Consider the following 6,000-nt stretch of genomic DNA (forward strand, 5'->3'; position numbering starts at 1 on the left):
CCCAGGACCCTGGGATCACGACCCGAGCTGAAGGCAGATGCTCAACTGACTGAGCCACCCAGGCGCCCCTGCATTTTTGTGTCCTTAAGCATTCCCTTCGATAAATTAATGTGATGTCTGGGACTTGCTTTATAACAGAGATGGGGCAGGAGGTACAGGATAAGAGAGGAAGAGGGCTGGCCACCTGCGGATGCTTATCAGCACTGGGTGATAGATACACAGGGCTCTGAAAAATTCCATCCTGAAAGATGGGATTAGGCAATGGCATACAATTAAGAATTAATTTCAGGGGCGCCTGGGTGGATCAGTCAGTTAAGCATCCAACTCTTGATTTCGGCCAGGTCATGATCTCAGGGTCATGGGCTCTAGCCCCCGGTCAGGCCCCACACTGAGCGTGGGTCTTCCTGAGATTCTCTCTCTCTGCCTCTGCTCTTGCCCACTACCTGCACTCTCTCTCTCTCAAAAAAAAAGAAAAGAAAAGAAAAAGAATTAATTTTAATATAATTTGAGAAACAAACCTTAGCTTCCAGAATGCTGCAGAAAATCATTTTAGAAAGTCAGAGAAGCATTTGAAAAACTGATGAAATGTATATACAATAAAAAACACAGTGAGGCCTCTTTTTAGAGGGATCTCCAGAATCCTGCAGCCTGGCCAAAGATGCCGTTCGGACTCTGGTCCCTAAATTGCCATGGACTCCGGTCAAGATCCAGCTCTGGTAAGCCAATCTTTTTATTTTAGAGTAAAACACTGCTGTTCCGGGAGACCGTTGGTCCAATGCCCCCCTATGAGCCTAGGGACCCTGATATTCATCAGACAGTTTTCTTCCCCCCTCTCTCTTAGGGAGAAAAAAAATGGAATTAACAGACTATAACTCTTAAGCAACTTACCACCAGGCGCTGCAAGTCATTTCCCAAAAGACAAATATTGCAGCAAGGGAAGGATATGTTATGTTTGCAAAATGCCTGTAAGAGTTTTTCTGTCACATAAACTACGTGCACCTTTGCCAATTAGGGTAGTTATTAGAGAAAATCTGTGCAGCAGACACACCTCCAAAGGGAAGAGGGCTAGGGCTGAATGTCTTTTCAACATCTTCTATTCTCCAGGAGGCGGTAGGGGGTAGAACACTGCTGCCCTTCGGAACAGAAATGCACTCAGGGTCATAGAGCCCGGCTGTGTGTTGCAGGCGAATTCCTTTATATCCACTTTTGCCCAAGTAAATAAGAGTTCGGGATTGTTCCAAGATTTTGTGAAGAAATATTTCATTTGTCGATGCTCCCAAACCAATGAGAGGAATATCTAGATATTGCTTAACATGGTTTGGGGCAGAAAACAAAGCGGACAGTAGAAAAACCCTTTGACTGATCATTGACTTCTGGTGCCCTGACATTTCCACTCCTCGCTAACCCTAGAGAATCAGAAGTATGCTTTTGGCAAGGTCCCAAATCAAATACCTTTTAAGGTCATCCTACTCTGCAAAAGCAGGCACATAATCAATGTTACATGCATTGATCTTAACCCTACATTCTGTGTTTCTTGAACTGTGCAAGTAAAATGAAAATAGAAGCCAAAATATTGTGACTTGCCAAATACCATGGAATTGCATCATACGCAAATTAATTTATGAACCTGTATCAAGGGAATTGAACCATAAGCCTTTGGTATGGGGTAAAAATGGGAAGAGGAGGACAAAAACATCACATGGGTGATGAGAAGGAGGAGGAGGTGGGGAGGAGGAGGGAAAGGAAAGGATTTAAGTGGCGCAGGTGATCACTCCCAGAGGCTGCTGAGTGTGTGCGGGAGAGGTCAAATGTCACCTAAGGACTGAGAACTTGACCCACTGAGACAATGGTCCTGGCCAGCAGGACAGACAGGGATTCGCAAATAGCTCATCCAGGAGCTTAGTTTTCCAGAAGTAACTTTCACTAAGTGTTGCCATTAGAACATGCAAAACACTTCACTATTGAAATGGTGGCAGTACCTTGCACAACTTCCTGAATTGTACCACTCAATGCCAAGAATACATACTTATTTTAAAATTATTAGGAACTTTTTTGCCACGAGATGATAGATAATCAACAAGTTAAAAATACCCTTCAACATAAACACCACATATAAAAGGCAACTCCTCCCGAAATTAGCATTGTACAGACATATGCAAATTTTGGAATGCCAAAGGGTCAAGAAACAAACTCCTTTGGTGTGTGAAACACACTCATTGGTCCCAAATCAAAACACACTTAGAGGTCTTCATTGGTCCTTTGCTTTGTCTTGAATTATTATGGGAGGAGGGGGACAAAAGCTGGTGATAAGGTCTATTTTCTCTCTATCCTGATTAACATGTTATATTTTAGTTAAAACCAAAGGAACCATCTAGTATATCTGGTATATTATCCATATTGGACAATCAGAGTGGATCAGAGTTTTTCCTGTTTCTATTTATTTGAGAGAGAGAGAGCATGCGCGGGCATAGGCGTGGGGGGGGAGGGGCAGAGGGAGAAGCAGACTCCCTGCTGAGCGGTAAGGGTAAGACTGGGGGCTCAATCCCAGGCACCTGGGGTCATGACCTGAGCCAAAGGCAGATGCTTAACCAACTGAGCGACCCAGGCGTCCCACCTGCTTGCTTTTTAATATAAATAAGTAGGCCCTGAGAAATGTTTTAGGCAGGCCTCCCCGTGCCCCGCTGTGCATTTTCAGTACTGCTCGTTCAGCCTGACCTAATAATGCCTCTGCCTCAGGCGACCTCTGTTCTCCTATTGGACACATTAAGGACACTCGATGTGCTCAGACACATGTAACATCATTCGCACCATCAGGGAATCAAGTAGCTCAGGAGGTGAGGTGATCCTGCCATCTCCGTTGCCTGTTTATTTGTTTGAAGATTTTATTTGTTTGTTTGACATAGAGAGTGAGAGTGAGAGCATGAGCTGGGAGACAGAGGCAGAGGGAGAAGCAGGCTCCCCACTGAGCAGAGAGCCTGACACGGGGCTCAACCGACTGAGCCACCCAGGTGCCCCTCCTTTTTTTTTTTTTTTTTTACGATTTTTAAATTTATTTATTTGAGAGAGAGAGAGAGAGACACAGCATAAGCGGGGGAGGGGACAGGCAGAGGGAGAAGCAGACTCTCCGCTGAGCAGGGAGCTGGACGTGGGACTTGATCCCGGGACCTGAGATGATGACCTGAGCCAAAGGCAAGAGGCTAAACCGACTGAACCACCCAGGTGTCCCTTTCTTTTTCCTTTTCTTTTTCTTTCTTTCCTTCTTCTTCTTTTTTTTTTTTTTTTTTTAGGATTATTTTATTCTCCCATCTCCTAAGACAATCAGGAGTTGAGGTGATAGGTAAGAACCAGGAGAAAGACATCCCCCCCCCCCCCCGCCACAGTGGACTCATGACCTTGAAAAGGCTTTGGAGAGGACCACAAAGGACACTGTTCCCCTCATCCTGACTGTGAGATATTTAGGGAAAGAGGCAACAAATAGCCCTGACGAGAGAACGTCTCAGTAGAGTCAAGAAAGTGAAGAAACCAGTCCAAGAAAGAGTTGGAGGCCGAAGGGGCTGTGTTGGTCACAGCACGGGAGCTCTGGAGAGCGCAGGGAGGGCTGGCAGGCTCACGGAAGGACGGTTGGATCAGAAAGCTGCTTGGGGCAATGAGGGCTGACAGGAGGGAATTGACAGCTAGGAGAGGATCCAGGAGCTACATTCCAGGCCAAGGCCAAAGGGAACAGGCTGTGAAGCCTGTGGGTAGATCCCCTACAGGGGGCCCCTACAGGAGGGACTTCTTAGCCCCACTTGGAAGGAAGCCCTAGTGAGGCCCTGAATGGCAGGTTGCTTTTTCCAGGCTGGCTGACGTAGGCAGCCCCAGAGACGGGACAGGTCTGGAAACCGGAAGCAAGAGTGAGCCCGCAGGAGCCCTGACTGGGGCTCTTCACTTGCTCTGGGCCTCTCTTTTCTTACCCTGTGTTTCTCCAAGGACCAATCCTGCTCTGAATTGACACATTTTTTTCCTAGGGTGTATAAATACCAATCAAGCTGCCTTGCTCTGGGGTAGGGGCTAATGGGTCCCAAACCAGGGTGCACCACAGACTCGCCTAGGAACCCTAAAATACACAGAGGCACAGGCCCCACCCCAAACCTACTAGTTAAGAATCTCAGCAGGATAATGGGAATTGAAAGGCGCTCACCTGCCTCCCTTTCCAGGCCCCAGTAATTTTGATATTTGGGCCAAGAACCGAAGTTTGGGAGTAGTTGACAAAAAGTCAGAGATTCTCTGGGGCGCCTGGGTGGTGCAGTCATTAAGCGTCTGCCTTTGGCTCAGGGCGTGATCCCGGTGTTATGGGATCGAGCCCCACATCAGGCTCCTCAGCTATGAGCCTGCTTCTTCCTCTCCCACTCCCCCTGCTTGTGTTCCCTCTTTCGCTGGCTGTCTCTCTCTCTGTCAAATAAATAAATAAAATCTTTAAAAAAAAAAAAAGTCAGAGAGTCTCTTTAAGGGGACATTTATTTTGGGAAGGGGGAAGGTGGGCAAGCCTCTTTCCCTCACCGCGGGTATCAGAATTAACCCGCTCTCCTAAAAATGCAGATTCTTCACTCCCCCCCCAGGACTCTAAGGGTGGGGTACCTAGGGGACCAAAGCACCCAAACCCTGAGAACCATTGCTTTAAGGTGATGTTTTCTAAACTAAGAGAAAACGAAAGAATTCTGGGACATTCTCTAAGCATACAAATTCCACATCCCCCACCCCTCCTTAGGCCAACTGAAATAGAATCTTCCATGAGGGGCCTGGAAATCTTCAAATGCAACAAGGCCCTCCACGTGGTTTTTTATCGCTAGGCAAATTAGGAAACACTGCTTGGAGATAATAATTCACATTCACTGAACACACACTGTGCACAGGATTCGGCCGTTGCTCCTTTACTCCCAACAGCAACAGTACCCCGGGCTGTCCTTCCTTCACAGACCACCCTCCCTCTTCACCAACCCACGATGAGTGGAATTTTCCACTTGAATCCCAAAGCAATCTCATTTCACATATCCACAGGCCCTTAGCCTAGATTCTGAGTTCTCTCAGGCCTTGAGATGAAGCACCGATTTCCAGATCTCTCTATTTTACAAAGCACGCCATAAGCTTCTCTGCGGAAGAGAGGAGCCCCGTACGTATTGTTGCTTCTAAGAAATCGGAGTCATTCTGCTTTTTGTCCCAGTGCGTTTGGCAGCGTAAGAGTCTACCTTGATTGTGAAGATGTGGAGACAGGAGTTGGCAGGAAACCTGCTCTGAAAGCAGAGACCTTTTGAGTGACTCTGGCTGGGAGTCAGCGTCCTGCAGAAATTGAACCAGGAAAAGGAACACAGAAAGATCATCTGGTTTGGCCGGCCCTAAGAGCCCGGATGCTGGCCAGGGAAGAGAATTTCAGTGCAGAAGAGAAAGGTAATAGATATTTCCAGTTTCCTGTGTCACACCCTTCTCCCACATGCTTATCCACATTCTAATCAGCCTTCTGAGACTAATAGTTTCCAGCTTACTAAAAGCCTAGACTCGTCTTTCTTTTCTAATTCCTTTTACCCTTGCCTGTACTGCACGATTTGCACTTTGTAGGCTTCTCTAGTCTCTGATTATTCAATAGCACGAAAGCGAACACTCCCATTCATCTCCAACCTTGAGACAATTACAACAAATGGATATGCTGTTTTCCTATCTTTTCCTATCAATGATTACCCTAATTCCTTCAACATGAGGATGCTGAGGGTTTTTTTTGTTTCTCTGTTTTGTTTTGTTTTGCTCTGAATTCAAAATTTCTTTCTGGAATCTCAAAACAAACATTAAGTACTTATTACTGTTCACAGTTTTCCTTTTTCTTTCTTTTTTTAAAAAAAAAATTCCATTCGGTTTTTGTTATTTAATCCTAGCAAACTGGAAGGAAAAAAAAGGTATCAGTGCCTCCATTTTTTTTTTCCTTCACATAAAACTAAAAAAGACCCTGATTTTAGTAATTTGCCTGAAATC

At 45.9% G+C, this 6,000-nt stretch overlaps 1 long non-coding RNA gene across 3 annotated transcripts in view; it reads right to left on the reverse strand.

Annotated features, from left to right (window-relative positions):
- Nucleotides 1–1,219, reverse strand: part of LOC123002260 (uncharacterized) — a 61,566-nt gene extending 60,347 nt beyond the window's left edge. Inside the window, exon 1 of one of the 3 annotated variants that reach the window (XR_008956553.1) lies at nt 1,049–1,219. This is a non-coding gene — a long non-coding RNA (uncharacterized LOC123002260). The remainder of the gene's footprint in view (nt 1–1,048) is intronic. The other 2 variants (XR_008956551.1, XR_008956552.1) reach the window with 2 other exon arrangements.
- Nucleotides 1,220–6,000: the final 4,781 nt, after the last annotated feature.

Source organism: Ursus arctos, unplaced genomic scaffold (assembly GCF_023065955.2).
Source record: "Ursus arctos isolate Adak ecotype North America unplaced genomic scaffold, UrsArc2.0 scaffold_30, whole genome shotgun sequence".
Taxonomy (NCBI): domain Eukaryota; kingdom Metazoa; phylum Chordata; class Mammalia; order Carnivora; family Ursidae; genus Ursus; species Ursus arctos.